Below are 19,257 nucleotides of genomic sequence, written 5' to 3' on the forward strand. Positions count from 1 at the left end.
GAGTAGCACTACCTAGACTACATATTGAAATTTTAGAACCATCTGCTTGGAAGAATTATTACAAATTATATACAGTCATTCCTAAAATACTTATATTCTAATGGGGAACACAGAAAATAAAACCAGTCGTTAGAAATTATTGTGATAGTTTCTATAACAAACATGTGCAGGAGATTTTATTTGAAGAGACTGAGGGGTGCTTATAATTTTTGATGGATCAGAAGCAAAATATAAGCAGAGACAATACTTGAAATAAACAAGAATGAGCTAGATATTGAAGTATTGGAGACAGATAACAATGAGTACAAAGACAAGGAGAGGTAATAAGTTTTGGTGATGGGAAAAAAGAGGCAAGAATAAATGAAGCTGTAGAATGAGAGAAATGTATATGGAACAGGAGGTACCATACTAAGAGACATTAACTATTTACATCTATGGTATTCAATAGGCTCTATCCTGAAAACTCCAAGGTTTTAGTAGATATCTAGTAACTGACATGCAATTATTATACTCTACTAGTAGTAGACAGACAGGTAAATCCAGAGAATCACAGCAGATGTCTGCTTACCTGAAGCAGTAACTGGTGGTGCTATAAATTTATATGAACATCTAATGGTAATTCCGATGAATTACTAGAGGTTAAATGTGGCCTAAAATGAGAGTGAGAAATTCCTGTGTGCCACATTCTTAGTTGACTCCCACACTTTTGTAGGTTGTACCTCCAGAGATACTACCAGGTTTTCATGGTTGTACGTCCAAGAAATGTCATTCTCTGGCACTGGCTGAGGGAGGGAAAATGTAATCACTTTGAAGTATTTCTAGAGCATTCTCTATGACAAAGGACTAGTCTCCAGGGAAATATATTTTACTACTAACTTATCCTACTTGGTGACTGGAATTTTGCCAACTCCAGACACCTCTACTTTCTTGTTTCACTTAATGGGTTAAATAAAATTTAAGAGACACTTCTGGAAATTATAGTCCAGAGACACGTGCCAATAATAAACTTAGATAAATTAAAAGATTACAGAACACTTCCTTTTCCACAGGTTTTCCACCAAACCAACAGAATTCCAGTATAATAGCAGTGGGTTATATGTGATAGAGCTGCAAGATGCAGATTCTATATGAGGAGTAGTTCTTAGGGAAGCACAAAGACACATGAAGAAGAAAAATATCAAGATATTAGAGGAATTTGAAAGCTTTGGCACCGACAGTTACAGTAAATATTAAACACAGCCCATTTCCTAGCCATAGTAACATAAAATCTCTTTATTAAAGGCCTAGTTACCTCACTTTCTGTTGCACAATACATCATATCCAGCTTTCAACAAAATTTTACAAGTCATTCTTAAATGCAGAAAAAATTCAGTCTTAAGTTAAAAAAAAAAATAAATCATCAGAACCATACTCCAGTATGACTCAGAGGTAGGAATTATCAGAGGAAATCTTAAATGATTATGATTAGTATATTAGGAGTTCTGATGGAAAAAGTAGATAGCATGTAAGAATAAATGAGTCATGTAAGGTCATTTGGTAAGGTATTTTTCCCTGAAGACACATCCTTTGTCATGGAGAATGCTCTGGAATTATTTAAAACTCTAAGAAAGAATCAAAAGAAAATGATAGAAATTAGATACAATACAACATAAATTAAGACTTCCTTTGATGTGCTAATCAGCAGACTGGACATGACCAGGGAAAGTATCAATGAATTTAATGATTAGTCAATAGAAGGTTGCCAAAAACTAAACTTCAAAGAGAAGAGTAATAAATGATAAAGGAGAATAATAATAAATGATTAAAAACAAGATAATGACGGTTCTTGGATGTGACAGGCACCATTTTTACATACACATGGCACAAATGACCACTAGCATTTCCCTTAGGAGAAACCTCGTGGTTTCTGAGAACTGAGAACTAGAAACCCCTCTACTTCTGCATGGGTGCAACCTTCCACCTGATTGCATCTGCCAGCCTTATCTTCCACTCCAGCGCCAAACTCCGCCCTGATTAAGTCAGCCTTCCTTACAGCCTATAGAAGCCCTCCCACCCCCACACCTGGTGCTGCCCTCCATTTTGAGTGCAGCCTGACAGACTTTCTTCCTTTAATACAGCTTGATCAGTACCCAGCGTTTCAGCTCACTTTCTTTCAGATAGAACATCCAAGAATTTTGTGACAATTTCAAAGGTGTGAAAACTTACATGTTTTTGGAATATTTGAATGAGGAGAAATAGGGAATAGAGCAGAAGAAATATTTGAAGTAATAACGGTAGAGATATTTTCAAAATTAATGACAGTCAACCATAGCTTAGAGCTCAGAGAAGCCAAGCAGGCCAAATACCAACAAAAAATCTACACGCAGGAAAATCATATTCAAACTACAAAAAACTAAAGACAAAAAGAAAATCTTGAAATAGATGACATTAAAAGGATAATAAAGGAATATTATGAGCAAATCTATGCCCACAAATTTGAAAACTTAGATCAAAAGATCAAATAGATCAATTTCTTTAAAGACACAAACAACCAAATTGTATACAAAGAGAAAAAGACCATCTGAATAGCCTTATATCTATTAAAGAAATTGAATCAAAATTAGTAACTTTTCAAAAAAGGAAAAAGAAAGCACCAAACCAGTTGGTTTCATTAATTAATGCTGTGAGATATTTAAAAATGAAATGATACCAGTTCTCCAAAATGTCATCCAAAAAATAGAAGCAAAGGGCACACTAACTAAATCATTCTATGAAATGAGAGGATAAAAATCTTAAAAGAAAGAAAATGTACAGTCCTATATCTAACATGAACATGTAAGAAAATATTCTCAACAAAATAATAGCAAATCAAATAAAACAATGTCTAAAAACAAATACACAAGATGGAAAAATAATTGTTTCACGAATGTAAGTCTGGTTCAACTTACAACAATCAATTAATGTAGCCAACTACATGAACAGTACAAAGAGGAAAAATCAGATGATCATGCCAATTGATGCAGAAAAAACAGTTGAAAAAAATACAATGCCCATTCATGGTGTTAGATGTCCCAGAAAATCAGGAGTAGACAGTAATTTCCTCAATTTAATAAAGAACATATACACACACACACACACACACACACAAAATACCTACAGCTGACATCATATCTAATCATGAGAAAATGCATAACTTTCTCCTAATATCAGGATCAAGGCAAGAACGTTCTCTCTCAATATTTGTAGACATATTGTAGTGCAAGTCTTAGCTAGTGAAATGAAACAGAAAAAAATATACACAGATTGGGAAGAAAAAAAAAAATTAAATGGCTTTTGTATACAGACGGCATGATTTTCTATATAAAATCCCAAAGAACTGTTAACAAATATATCATGGAATTAGTAAGTTAGTATAGCAAAGTTTTAGGACACAAGATTAAAATACAAAAGTCAATTGCCCTTTTATATGCCATGAGTGGATAATTCAAAATTCAAATTAAGGTAGCAGACTATTTCTAACAGTAAAAAATTAAAAACTTTAGTATAAGTCTAAAATAAAACAGAGTAGCTATTGTAGAAAACTACAAAACTCTGATGAAAGAAATCAAAGAAAATTCTGTGTTTATGGATCAGATGCTCAATATTAAGATGACAGTTCTTCTCAATATGATCTAAGGATACAACACAAGTTCAAAATATTTCCCAGAAAACTATTTTATGGATATTAACAAACTAATTATAAAGTTGATATAGAAAGATACAAGATCCAGAATAGCCCACACAATATTTAAAAAGGTCAAAGTTGAAGGATTGACACCATGTACCTCAAGACTTACTATAAAGATACGGTAACAAAGACAACATTGCATTGGTGAAAAACAGACATGTAGATCAACGGAACAGAATATAGAATCAATAAGTAGATCCATACAAATATGATTGAGATACCTTTGATAGCATAGCAAAGGTAATTCAATGGAGAAAGTTTAGTTTTTCCAAGAAATTATGTTGAAACATTTGAACATTCATATTTTTAAAAAGTAAACCTATATATAGATCTCACATCTTTTACAAAAATAAATTTAAATGTATTACAGAGTTTAATATAAAACACAAAATTATAAAAATCTTGAAAATAAGTGTAAGAAAATCTAAATGACCTTGGATTTGACAATGAGATTTTAGGTACAACTCCATGAAAGAAAACATTGATGAGTTGTACTATATTAAAATTAAAAGATTCTACCCTGTGAATGACACTATTAAGAGAATGAAAAGACCAGCCACAGAATGGGAGAAAATATTTTCAAAATCCATATTTGATAGTTGTATCCAATATATACAAAGAACTCTTAAAATGATCAAAAGGAAAACATATGATCCATTTAATGGGCAAAAGATCTAAATAGACACCTAACCACAGAAGATATAGTGATGTCAAATAAGTACATGAGAAAATTACCAGCCTCATTTGTAAATGGAAAATTGAAGATTAAAAGAACAATGAGGTACCACCATACATTTTTTAAAATAGCTAAAATTAAAAAATATACAAAAATAAATAAAACAGGAAAAATCTGACAATACCAAATGGTGGTGAGGAAGCAGGTCAATGGGAATTCTCCCTCATTTATGTTAGGAATGCAAATGGCAAAGCAACTAACTTTGGTTAGTTCAGTAGTCTTAGTTCATTTGGCTGAGTACAAAAAATATTTCAAACTTAGTAAATTAATAAATAACATAAATTTATTGCTCATGATTTTGGAGGCTGGCAAATCCAGGATTAATGTACCAGCCAAGTTAGTAAGGACCTGTTCCTCATAGATGGTACCTTCTTGCTCCATCGTCACATGGTGGAAGGGACAAACAACTTCCCTGCAGCTCTTTTATAAAGGCATAACTCATTCATGAGGATAGAGCCCTCCTTACCTAATCACCTCCCACAGGCCTCACCTCTTAATATCATTGTCTTGGGGGTTAGGATTCAACATATGTATTTTGAAGGAACACAAATGTTCACACCATAGCACTCCACCCCTTGACCTCCCAGAATTCATAACCTCATGTGTGAAGCACATTCATTTCATTCCAATAACACCCCAAATCTTAACTCATTCCAGGATCAACTCAGAAGTCCAAAGTTCAAAGTCATATCAAAATATTATCTAAATCAGGTCCGGCCCCATGGCTCACTTGGGAGAGTGTGGCACTGGTGGCGCCAAGGCCATGGGTTTGGATCCTATATGGGGATGGCTGGTGCGCTCACTGGCTGAGCATTGTGCAGAACATACTGTGCCGAGGGTTATGACCCCCTTACCGGTCATATGGGTGAGACTTGAGATAAGATTCATTCTGAGACAAATTTCCCTCCAGCTGTGAACCTGGAAAATTAAGCATTATGTGCTTCCTAAATACAATGATAGGAGAAGCCTAGAGGAGACATTTTCAAACCAAAAGGGAGAAATAGGAAAGAAGAAAGGGGTAACTTGTCCAAATTAAGTATAAAACCAAATAAGGCAAACAACATTAAATGCTAAGTCATCAGAATATTTTTCCTTGACTTGAAGCTCCACTTTCTGGGTACATTGGGTCAGCGGTTGAGCTCCCAAAGCTCTGATGTCCCCATCCCCATGGCTTTGCTAGACCCAACCCATGCCACAGCTGTCATGAGTTGGGTACCTGCTGTTCTCACAGAATGGAGTCATACTCTGGTGGCTCTACCAAACTGGTATCTCTGCAGCTCCACTGGGCTTTGCCTTAGTGGGGACTCCCTGCAATGTTTCCACCCCTGCAACAGTTCTATGCCTGAGCTGTGAGGTTCTCTCAGGTATCCTTTGAAATCTAGGTGGACACAGCCATGTTTCCACAGCATTTACACTTAAAGCACCTACAGAATTAGCACTAAGTGGACACCACCAAAATTTATTGCTTGTACCCTTGAGAGAAGCAGCTCAAGCCACACAGGCTGGCATGAGCCTTGGCTGGAGAGGCCCAGGAGTACTGCACTGGAACACAGGAAGCTGGGTTCTGAAGTTATTTTGCCCCCTAGACTCTGGAATTGTGGGCCTATGTTGAGGTTGGAAGCCCTGCATATCTTCAGAATGCCTTCAAGTTCACTCCATTTTTGATAAATAGCATTCTTCTAGCCATGCTAATCTCTTCATCAGATGTCCACATGACTACACCCTTGGTGTTCTCTCCTGAACAAACTTTTTTATAATTTATACATTGCCAGGCTGAAAATTTTCCGAACATTTAAGTTTTGCTTCCCTTTTGATTATAAATTGCAATTTTAATTTGTTCCTCTTTTTTCACATTTTACTATAAGCAGTCAAGATAAGCCATCCACACCCTCAACATTTTGATCAGAGATTACTTCTGCCAAATATCCTATTTCGTCATTCATAAATTCCTCCTTCCATGAAACAGTAGGGCATGAACACAACTCAGTCAAATTCTTTGCCACTTTATAACAAAGACGGCCTTTTCACTAGTTTCTAATAACATGTTCCTCATTTCCACCTAAGATCTAATCAGAATGGCCTTTACTATCCATATTTTTACCAACATTCTGTTCATGATAATATCTAAGAAGTCTGAGGCTTTCTCTACAGCTCTTCTCTTCTGAGCCCTCACCTGAATTACCCTTAATGCTTCATTGAGACAATATAGGCTTTTTCTAACACGAACCTCTGAACCCCTCCAGCCTTTGCCCATTACCAGTTCCAAAGCCACTTCAACATTTTTAGGTATTTGTTACAGCAGTAACCCACTTCTGAAGCAATTTCTGTCTTAGTTCATTTTGGCTGCTACAACAAAATAACTTACACCTGGTAATATACAAACAGCATAAATTTATTCTCACAGTTCTGGAGGTTGGGAAGTCCAAGATCAAGGTGTTAGCAGATGCAATGTCTGGTAAGGGCCCATTACTCATAGATGATGCTTTGTTGCTGCATCTTCAATGGTAGAAGTAGAACACAGGCTTCCTCAAACCCATTTATAAGGGTATAGTTCCATTCATGAGCACAAATCCCAAATGTCCCATTTATTAATACCATTGCCTTGGGGATTTATTTTTAACATATAAATTTTGGAGGGATACACACATTCCACACCATAGCATGCAATTTTTTACATAGCTAAAAAATAGTCTTATTATATACAATCCAGCAATTACACTCCTAAGAATTTACTCAACTTATGTAAAAACTTTGCCAACACAACACTTGCATGTGAATGTTAATATCAGCTTTACTCACAATTTTTAATCATGACAAATTTGAATGTTTATAGAACGAGTATTATGAATATTATAGATGTTCATATAATTCATATTATGATTGAATATTCATAACTTATTCATAATTGCCCCAAACTAGAAGCAACCAAATTGTCCTTCAATTGGTATCAATAAATTGTGGTACATCTATACAATGACATATTTTTACTGATTAAAAGAAACAGGCTATTGAAACACAAAAAGTCATAAATCTTAAATGAATATTACTAAGTGAAAGAAGTCAATGTGATAAAATTACATTGCATATGATTGCAATTATATGACATTCTAAAAAAAGGAAAACTATGAAGACAAAAATATCAGTGATTGTTACAGGTTCGGGGGTAGGGGTCAGGTGTTCAGTAGGTGAACATAAAGGGATTTTGGGAATGTGAACCTGTTTGTATTATATTGTAATTGTAGATACAATTTCGCATTTGTCAAAACTAATTGAGGTTCACAGAACAAAGAGTTAACCTTAATTTGTATACATATTTTTTTAAACAATTACTTTAGACAGGAGAATCCCACGATGCAATGCAATTTGTGATGATACAATCTAACTGTAATATAAATGGGAAAAACAACCTCAATGAAAGGGGTAGGAAAAAATGTGCTAAGTAATTTTGGAAATAAGTAGAGTCTGTAACTTTAAAGGCTAAAAGATCCCTCCAAATAATCATTGTACTCTAGTTGCTGAAGTTGTTTAACGCAGAGGTAAAGGTTAATAATTTTGACACTGCTGTACCTATACTGTACAATAAAATGGAAGAAATAAGCAAATGGATGGTGGATGGAGGAGCCAAGTTTCTCATTGTTGGAAGGGAAATTTACAGATAAGCTCAAGAGGAAACTAGAATGATCCATGTGGCAATTCAGTAGAGTCAGCAACATCAGAATGAACTCATGTTTACCTTAATACAAATACAGATAATTACAAATAGAAATATTTATAGATACATGTAGATAAACTGCTGAGTATACTCACATATGTATTTTTCATATATATATAATTTTTCACCTAAGAGGTCCTAGAAGCAACCACACCAAAATAGCAATTAGCATATCTTATGACCAGTCATTGGTTTCTAGTAAAATTTTCCAATAAAAGAAAGCAGGGCTCCTTGGAAAAACGCTAGATTCTAGGACTGAGGCAGACCGTATAAAAGGTGAATCTGGAGCATCCTGTAAAGATAGAAAATAAAGAAATGTATTTTTAAACTCCACAATTATGAAGTCATATAAAAGGGGCCAAGGAGACAACTGAAAGAGCTCCTAATGACCAAAGCTGAATCAAAATAAATAATGTAGTATTGGGTAAAAACTCAAATTACAAAGTAAATATTCATGAGTACATATAATGTAAAGAAACTATTAAATAAATAAATAAAGGAACAGACAAGTATTTCTAGTTCAGAATCTCAAGTTTTTGTTTTGTTTTGACCCGTGAGCGCACCGGCCATCCCTATGTAGGATTCGAACCCGCAACCTCAGCGCTAACAGCACCGCACTCTCCCGAGTGAGCCACGGGGTCGCCCTGGATTTCAAGTATTTTACGTAGACATTCTGCCCTGAAGAGGTGAAACATAAATCTGTGTTCCTTAAGTATGAGCTGCACATAGTGTCTTCCTTTCAAAGAGTACATTATGGAAAGATGAAAAAAAAAAAAAAAAAGAAAGAAAGAAACTTTACAGTAAAATAAATATGAGAAACTATCTCAGCCAGGCAATTGAGGTTAACGTCAACAGCAGTAAGCAATGCTGAAAGTGTGTGACCTTGATATGATGCGATGAAAACAGCACTTTCCTTTGTGGTTTCCTCACAAACCCAGAACACCAGACTAACCATGAGAAAAACATCAGACAAATTAAAAGGACATTCTACAAAATACCTGTCCAGTATTCCTCAAAACTGTCAGGGTCATCAAAAAACAAGGAAAGTGAGAAACTGCTACAGCCAAGAGGAGCCTAAGCATAAATGATGACTAAATGTCATGTGGTTTCTTGTGTGGAATCCCAGAACAGAAGAAGGGCATTAGGTACAAATGAAGGCAATCTGAATAAATTTTTGTTAATAATAATGTATCAATAATGGTTCATCAATTGTAACAATTGTACCATAATATGGTAAAATGTTAATAAATAGGGAAAACTGGCTGTAGGATACATCGTAACTCTGAATTATCTTTGCAGTTGTTCTGTAAATCTAACACTGCTGTAAATTATAAGTTAAAAAATACAAACAAAAACATATGAAACAATAATTTTCAAGGCATTGAACATCAGGCAACAGAGTTTGGTGATACCTGAGAGACTGAGGAAACATGAGATTAGCACTCTGTGTTACTGTCTGGAAAGACTAAAGCACAGCACGAGAAATGGAAATGGGGTCAGTTCCTGACACTTTCTGAGAGTTCGGGAGATGGAGTTAACAGTCCGTGGAGACCAAGTTAGTACTGGAGAGGAAAGAACCACACAGAGAATTCAATATATCTTCAGAGGGTTCTCCTCAAATACTCGCAAGATTAATAATCAGTGCACACTGACTAAGTAATTCATTGGTATGAATTACTCCGGCTACATAGAATAAAGAAACAAAAGAAACATACATTGGAAAGTGACAACTGATTTTTCATGTTGGGGAAGGCTAAAATGGTTTGATCTTGAGTCGCCCATACAGGAGAAGATGTGTGGGAAGAGTTAGGCAGAAATCAGAAAAGTCTGGAATATTTTCTTCCAGAGAAAACTATGTTACACTTGTGCTAAAATATATAAAGTTGATAAATTGATCATTCCAAAAGCCATGCCTCTTATTTTGGCAATACGCTTTGCTATACATCTGTCAGAAGTCGGCTTTAGTTGCCATTTTATAAAGCTTTATAACCATCTTACTACAAGCATTTTATTTTGATTCTGTTACATTTGGCAGTTAATTCTGTCTAGAAAAAGAGTGTAATATACACATTAAATTAATTAAATACAAAATACAATAGCACATGATAAGTAATTGAAATTCTTAGTACCAACTGCTCTTTTTTTTTTTTTTTTTTTTAATTCTTGTGCTTTTTTTCATAATTTTCTCTGTCTAAATAATAGATTCTGTTTCTGGTCTATTATCTTTGGAAAGCTGTGTACTTGGCAATTTATATGGTTTAAAAGATTCTTAATTGAAAGTTTGTGGCAATGTTTATATACATATCTAACATTTTATGTATATTATGGAGCTTATTTTCTGCTCATGGTTAAAATGAGTGTGAGAAATCTTGCATCAAATTGAGCATATGATGAGATAGAAAATATCTCGAAAAGTCAAAATGATCCAATTTCCAAAAACTAGTATCTAACTAAAAAGAGGCTAAATAATAATTGTTTCTACCAACTTAGAAAAATTGAATATTTTAAACCACAGTTTGAAACCTCTTTGGATTACTTTCTCTGCACTATATTTAGCAAGATGAAATACCTAAAGAAATATTAAATTCATTTTTATATAAAAAAAACTAGATGAAAGTTTCCATAAGGAAGAAAAGTAAGCATGAAATAAAATTTTATGCACATACACGTTAGGAAAATCAAAATTAGAATTGCTTGGGTAATAATTTCACATACTTCCTCTAATTTTATCTCAGATAAGTCATCATGAGCAATTTGATATGAAGCAGTAAAAAAAAAAAAATCCTTAATACTAGTGAATAATTAATTTTAATACATTATGAAGTACACAGAAAGAGTTGACCTCTGCTTAATTCAGCTTCCTTCTTAATCACCATAAGTTTAAATCTTAAACATAGTATTATTTATCACCAACAGGAGAAAGAATCTTAGAGGTTTTTGTTTGTTTGTTTGTTTATTTGTTTGTTTTAAGAAAATGGTCTATATGTTGATTGTCCATGGATCTCCCTTTCCCCACGCATATTGCCAATTAGCTTGTTGCTTTAAAAAGCTCATTGCTTTTATATTCTGATCAAGTAAGCTAAGAATTAAAGACATCATACATAGAAATCACTGGTACTTACAACAGTTCATAGAAGAAAGTGCTAGATCTGTGATTTTTTTTTTTTTTTTTTTTTTTTTGTCATTTTTTCGTGACCGGCACTCAGCCAGTGAGTGCACCAGTCAGCGCAGCACTCTACCAAGGGCGCCACGGGCTCGGCCCTAGATCTGTGATTTTGATGAAGATCTAGATTAGTGCTATCTAACAGAAATATAATGTGAGGCCTGGATATAACTTAAAATTTTCTAGCAGTTAGTTTGAGAAAAGCAATGAGGAAATGTGAAATTATTTTAATAATATATTTTATTTAACTAACTAAATAAAAAAAAATTTGCTGATGTGATCTATATTAAAAATAATTTTATGTTATTGTTTCTACGATTCATTGAAAGCATAATTTAATTTTAATGATAAATTTTCAACACCTGGGATGAGAGATATCTTTTTGTTTCCCAAGCATAATTTAATTTTAATGATAAATTTTCAACACCTGGGATGAGAGATACCTTTTTGTTTCCCAAGACATATTTTTTTTAAAAATTTTAATTTAGATTCTCATTTTATTTATTTATTTATTTATTTAATTTATTTTTGTAACAGTTGCTTATGCATATCTGATGGTTACAGAGTTGAATTACATTACCTGTGTGCAGCAGGTGATGCTCAAATCAAAATAGTGAGTATATTCTACATTACGCAATGTACATTTTTCACGGCCCTTTACCAATTTCTCCCTTCCATTCCTCATCCCCATTTTCCGTCTTACAACCTCAGTTCTGTTCTCTCATTTTGAAAGTTCAATATATTATGAATGTCCATGTTGCTGTGAATGGCAGAATCTCATTCTTCCTTATGGCAGAGCAGCATTTCTTTGTGTATATGTACCACCTTTTCTTTATCAGTTGTCCCATGATGGACATTTAGGTTGGTTCCAACACTTAGCTATTGTGAAAAGATCTGTGATAAACACGGGGGTGCAGGTATCCCTTCAACCTGATGATTTCCATTCTTTTGGGTATATATGCAGTAGAGGAAATGCTGAATGTATGGCAGTTCTGTCTATAACTCTTTGAGGAAACTCCATACTGTTTTTCACAATGGCTGCACTACTTTACAGCCCCAACAGTATAGAAGGATTCCCCTTTTTCTGCATCCTCACCAGCATTTGTTTTTCTCTGTCTTTTTGATAATAACCAGTCCAACTGGGGCGAGATACAATCTCAGTGCAGTTTTGATTTGAATTTCCCTGATGTTAAGTGATATTGAGCATTTTTGTATGTGTCTGTTGGCCATTTGTATATCTTCCTTTGAAAACTGCCTATTCAGCTCCTTTGTACATTTTTAAATCAGGTTATTTGTTCTTTTTACTGTTAAGTTGCTTGTGTCCCTTATATATTTTGTATATTAATCTTTTGTCAAATGCATAGTTTGCAAATATATTCTCCTATTCTCTAGGTTGTCTTTTTGCTCTGTTAATTGTTTCTTTTGCTGCACAGAATCTATTGAGTTTGACATAATATTGTTTGTTTTTCCTTTTGCTGCTTGTTCTTTGGGGGTCATATCCATAAAAGCTTTGCCCAGTCCTATTTCCTGAAGTGTTTCCTCTGCGTTTTCTTTAAAGAGATTTTAAAAATAGTTTCAGTCTTATATTTAATTATTTAATCCATTTTAAGAAGTAAAGGTCTAGTTTCATTATTCTACAGATGGATGTCCAGTTTTCCCAGCACTGTTTATTGAAAAGGCAGTCTTTTTCCCAATATATGTTCTTGGTAACTTTGTTGAAGATCAGTTGGCTGTAAGTATATGGGTTTATTTCTAGGTTCTCTATTCTGTTCCATTGGTCCATGTGTCTGTTTTTATACCAGTGCCATGATGTTTTGGTTACTATATCTTTGTAGCCTAATTTGAAGTGTTATACTTCCAGCTTTATTTCTTTTGCCCAGGATTGCTTTGGCAATTTGGGGCTTTTGTTGTCCCATATGAATGTCAGGATTGTTTTCTCTATTTCTCTGAAGAAGTTCATTGGTATTTTCACAGGGATTCCATTCTACCTGTAGATCACTTTGTGTACTGTGGACTTATTCACAATGTTACTTCTTCCAATCCAAGAGCATGGAGTGTCTTTCCAAATTTTTGTGCCCTCTTTGATTTCTTCCAACAGAGATTTGTAATTCTTTCTTGTAGAAATCTTTCACCTTGGTTAAATTTATTCCTAGGTATTTTAATTTTTGATGACCTTTGTAACTGGTGTAGCTTTCTTGATTTCTTTTCCTGCTAGTTTTTTTTTGAAGTGTAAAAATGCTACCAATTTTTGCATGTTAATTTTGTATCCTGAAACTTTACTGAAATTGTTTATCAAATCTAAGAGTTTTTTTATAGCATTTTTGTGCTTCTCCCTATATAGGATTCTTATTGGGAAATACAATAGAACAACAAAGGCTCAGTGAAGAAGCAAGTGTGAGACTCAAATAAATTAATACATTTGAAAGTAGCCATGTATAAAGGGTGAATTGAATAAAAAGGGCATACATATGCCTAGGGAATATGCATGTCCAGAAAAGTCCTGAGAAGACCTTAAGCCATGCCATTGAGCTGATAAATAATAGTTTTCTCCTGCATTAAGCCAGTCTGCAAAGAGTGAAAGACATGGCTGTTTAAAAGCTTCAGACTTACTAGACAACTACTTAAAACAACTGTGTTAAATATGGCCAAGAGCTAAATAAAAATATGGGCAAATAACTAAGTAAAATCAAGAAATCAATATATAAACAAAATTATAGTATCAACAAATAATAGAAATTTTTAAAAGAATTGAACAAAAATTCCTTTAAAATATAATAACTGAATGGAAAACATTACTAGAGAGATTCAACAGCAGATTTGAACATGCAGAAGAAAGAATGAACAAGCTTGAACATAGGCCATTTGAAATTATCAAATTGGAAGAGTAAAAAAGGAAAAAACATAAGAAAAGTAAACAGAGCCTACAGGACTTAAGAGACACTATCAAGCAGATCACTATACATATTATGAAATTCTCAAAATGAGAAGAGAGAGATAAATAGAAATGTTATTTGAATAATAATGACTGAAAACTGCAAATATGAAAAAAAAAACAGGGATGCACAAATACTAAAAGTGGTGAAGTAGTGGATTAGTGAACTCCATGAATCCAAATAGACCCACACCAAGTCACATTGTATTCAAACTGTTGAAAGTCAAAGAGATAATCATGGGGCCAGCCTGTGACTCACTTGGGAGAGTGGGGTGCTGATAACACCAAGGGCCTGTGTTCGGATCCCATATAGGGATGGCCGGTTAGCTCACTGGGTGAGCGTGGTGCTGACAACACCAAGTCAAGGGTTAAGATCCCCTTACCAGTCATCTTAAAAAAAATCAAAACAAACAAAAAAAAAAAAAAGAAGAAGAAGAAGAGAGAATCATGGTAGCAACAAGTGAAAAGTGACTCCTCACATCCGAAGAATCTTCAGTAAGATTTCTCTGGAAAAATCTTGGAAGCCAGAAAGCAGTGAAATGATATATTTAAAGTTTTAGGGGGAGAGGTACAGCTGTCAACTGAGGTTTCTATAATTAATAAAGCTCTCCTTCAAAAATGAGGGAAGAACTAAATCATTGTTCTATGAAAAATGCCAAGCTCATTATCACCTACCCTACGGGAAATACTAAAGGTAGTCCTTTATGTTGAAATGAAAATATACTAGACAGTGACTTGAATTCATGCATAAATATTAAAGTTCTTCAGTAAAGGGAAATGCATGGGCAAATATAAAAGCCAAAAATAATTTAATTTCGCTTGTAATTCTACTTTTGATTCTTCTACATGGTTTATAAGACAAAAACGTGAAAAACAAAGATAAATCTCTGTTTATGTCTACACTATGGGTAAAGATGCAATTTGTGACATCAATAACAGTGCGAGATTTGTATATTAGTCTGTTTCTGTATTATAGCAAAATACTTGAAACTGGATGGTTTATTTAAAAAAATGAAATGTATCATTTACAGTTTCTGAGGCTGGGAAGTCCAAAGCCTGTCTGGTGATGGCAACAGTGACCCAGGGATCTCGTACTGCAAGATGGTGGAAGCAGAGAGAAATTCTCCTTTCTCTTCTTTTAAAGCCCTCAGAACCATGACCCTGACCACCGTTTGTAATCCATTCATTATGGCATGGTCCTACAATGTATCACCTCTTCAAGGCTCCATAATAGGATTTTCCACCCTCTTAACAGTCACAGTAGTGGCCAAGTTTCTAATATGCAATACTTGGGTGACACAATTCAAGCTTCAGTGAGTTTTGGGGGGACATAATTCAATCCACTACAGGGTAGAACTGTAAAGGAGTAGTTTTGTATGCAGTTAAAGTTCAGTTGTTATCAGTTGAAAATAAATTGTACCAATCTCAGGATGTTTTATGCTATTTCCAATTAAGTCATAAAGAAAATATCTATATAATATAAACCAAAGGAAATAAGAATAGATTCAAAACATGTCACTCACAAAACTCAACAAAATAAAATAGATGCAATAAGGGAAAAAATGAGAGAAAAAATATACATAACATACAGAAAACAATTAACAAAATGGTAATAGCATGTTATTCCCTACCATGGTCAGTTTAAATGTAAATGTGTTAATCTCCCCAGTCAGAAGACATACATTGGCAAAATAGATAAACAAACAAAAAACAACATTCAAATACAAGCTGGATTGAATGCCTCAATTAAAAGACACAAAGTGGCTCAATGGATTATAAAACAAAAAGACAATATGTTTCCTACAAGAAACTCACTTCACCTATAAAGACATACATTGTCTGAAAGTGAAGGGATGGAACAAGATATTTCATGCAAATAGAAACCAAAAAGAGCAGGAGTAGTTATACTTTTATCAGATAAAATAGACATTAAGTGAAGGAAAATTTTTTAAAAAGTGAAGATCATTGTAAGGGATTGATTCGACAAGGGGATAGAACAATTCTAAATATATATGCACCCAAAACCAGAGCACTCAGACATATAAAGCAATTACTATTAGACCTAATGAGAGAGACAGACTCAAACACAATAATATTTGGCGACTTTATACCCCAATTTCAGCAACAGACAGATCATTCATTCAGAAAATTAAAAAGAAACATCAGAACAATCTCTTTTGTAGGCCAATTGGATCTAACAGATACTTGTAGAGCTCATACTCTTCTCAGCAGCACATGGAACATCCTCTAGACTAGACCATATGTCAGGTCACAAAACAAGTATCCACAAATTAAGAAAAAAATATATAACCAACTCTCCTGTGTGACCACAATAGAACAAACTAAAAATTAACAATAAAAGGGACACTGAAAACTGTACAAATACATGGAAATTAAACAATGTGCTCTTCAACAATGAATGGGTCAAAGAAGAAATCAAAAAGAAATTTAAAAATTCCTGGAGACAAATGAAAATGAAAACACAACATCCAGAACCTATGGAATACAGCTAAAGTGGTTCTATGAGAAAGGTTTACAGCAGTAAATGCCTACATGAAAAAAGAAGAAAGCCTTCATATAAAAAACCTAACATTATACCACAAGGAACTAGAAAAACAAGAATAAATGCAAAATCAGTAGAAGAATTGGTGAAACTTTTGTTATTTAGAAAAGATAGGCAGAATTGATAAACTTTCAGCTATACTAACAAAGAAAAGAGAGAAGAGTCAAATAAAATCAGAAATAAAAAAGTAGACATTACAACCAATACCACAGAAAAACAACGGATAATGTGACTATCAGGAATAACTACATACTAGCAAACTGGAAAACCTAGAAAAAATGGATAAATTCCTGGACACATACAACTTACTAAGATTGAATTGTAAAGAATTAGAAAACCTGAGCAAACTACTAAAGAGTAATGAGATTGAAGCAGTAATAAAAAGTCTCCCAACAAAGAAAACTCCAGTGAAACCAGGTGGCTTCACTGCTGAATTCCAACAAACATTTAAAGAAGAACTAATATGAATTTGTCTCAAAGAGTTCCAAAAAATTGAAGAGAAGAGAATACTTCTGAACTCTTTTATGAAGCCACTGTTAACTACATACTAAAACCAGAAAAAAGACATAACAAAAAAAGAAAAAGTCTGGGCATGAGAACACAGTACCAACATATTTCTCTAATTGCTTATTGATAACTAAACAGACCAATATCCATAACGAACATAGACATAAAAATCCTCAACTGTATACTAGCCAACCGAATCCAACACCACCATTAAAAAGGTCATTAACCATGATGAAGTGGGATGACAAGGCTGGTTCAACAAATGCAAATCAATAAACATGATACATTACACAACAGAATGAAGGGGGAAAAAAACATAAAATAATTTCAGAGAAAAAGTAAGTGAAAAAATGCAACACCCCTTCATAATAAAAAAAAAAATTCAGCAAATTAGGTATAGAACGAATGTACCTGAACACCAAAAAAAATCCATATATGACAAAACTACAGCTAATATCAGAATGAATGGACAAAAATTACAGGCTTTTCCTTTAAGGTCTGGAACAAGACAAGGATGCTTACTTTCCCCGTTATTATTCAGCATAGTACTGGAAGTTCTAGCCAGTGAAATAAGGCAAGAGAAAGCATCTAAATTGGAAAGAAGGAGGTCAAACTATCCCTATTTGCAGATGACATGATTCCATATGTGGAAAACTCTAAAGACAACACCAAAAAATTATTAGAGCTAATAAATGAATTCAGTATAATGGCAGGATACAAAATCTACACAAAAATCAATAGCCTTTCTTTACTCAAATAAAGAAAAAAAGAAAGAAGAAATACAGGAATCACATTCTCTATAACTACCGAAAAATAAAATACCTAAGAGTAAATTAACCGAGAAGGTGAAAGTCTTCTACAATGAAAAGTATAAAAAACTGGTGAAAAATAAAATTGAAGAGGACAGAAATAAATAGAAATATACTATACATTCATGGGTCACAAGAATTAACATCATCAAAATGTCCATATTGCTCAAAGTAATCTACACATTCCACCCAATCCTTATCAAAATACCAATGATATTCTTCACAGAAATAAAAAAAATCAAACTTTGTATGCAACCACAGAAGACCCCATATAGCTAACATAATCTTGAACAAAAAGAACAAGGTTGGAGGCATCACACTTCCTGGCTTCAACATCTACTCTAAACAATAACTAAAACAGTACACTACTGGTATAAAAACAGACAAATTGACCACGGAATAGAATAGAGAGCCCAGAAATAAGACTTCGCATTCACAGCCAATTGATTTTCAACACATGTGCCCAGAGTATACAATGGGGAAAGGACAGCCTCTTCAATAAATGGTGCTGGGAAAACAAGATATCCACATGCAGAAGACTGAAACTAAACCTCTATTTTTCACTATACACAAAACAACTCAAAATGATAAAGATCTAAACTTAAGACCTAAAACTATGAAGCTACTAGAGGAAAATATAGGGGAAAGGTACTCAAAATGGGAATGGGCAGTGCTTTTTTGCATAAGGCTACAAAGGCAAAAGCAACTAAAGTAAAAAATAGACAAATGCGACTATATCAAGCTAAGAAGCTTCTGCACAGCAAGGGACCCAATCAACAAAGTGAAGAGACAGCTTACATAACAGGAGAAAGTGTTTGCAAACTACACATCAGATAAGAAGCTAATATCCAGAATGTATAAGAAACTCAAACAACTCAACAACAAGACAAACAAACAAACAGAAAAAAAATTTAAAAATGGGAAAGTGTCTGAACAGACATTTCTCAAAAGAAGACATACGAATGGCCAACAGGCATAAGAAAAGATGCTCAAAATCACTAATCATCAGGGAAACTCAAATTAAAACCACAAGGAGATATCATCTCATGCCAGTGAGAATGACTATTATCAACAAGACAAAAAATAACTGTTGAAGATGCAGAGAGAAAGGAACTCCCCTACATTGCTG

Source organism: Cynocephalus volans, chromosome 13, assembly GCF_027409185.1.
Source record: "Cynocephalus volans isolate mCynVol1 chromosome 13, mCynVol1.pri, whole genome shotgun sequence".
NCBI classification, from domain to species: domain Eukaryota; kingdom Metazoa; phylum Chordata; class Mammalia; order Dermoptera; family Cynocephalidae; genus Cynocephalus; species Cynocephalus volans.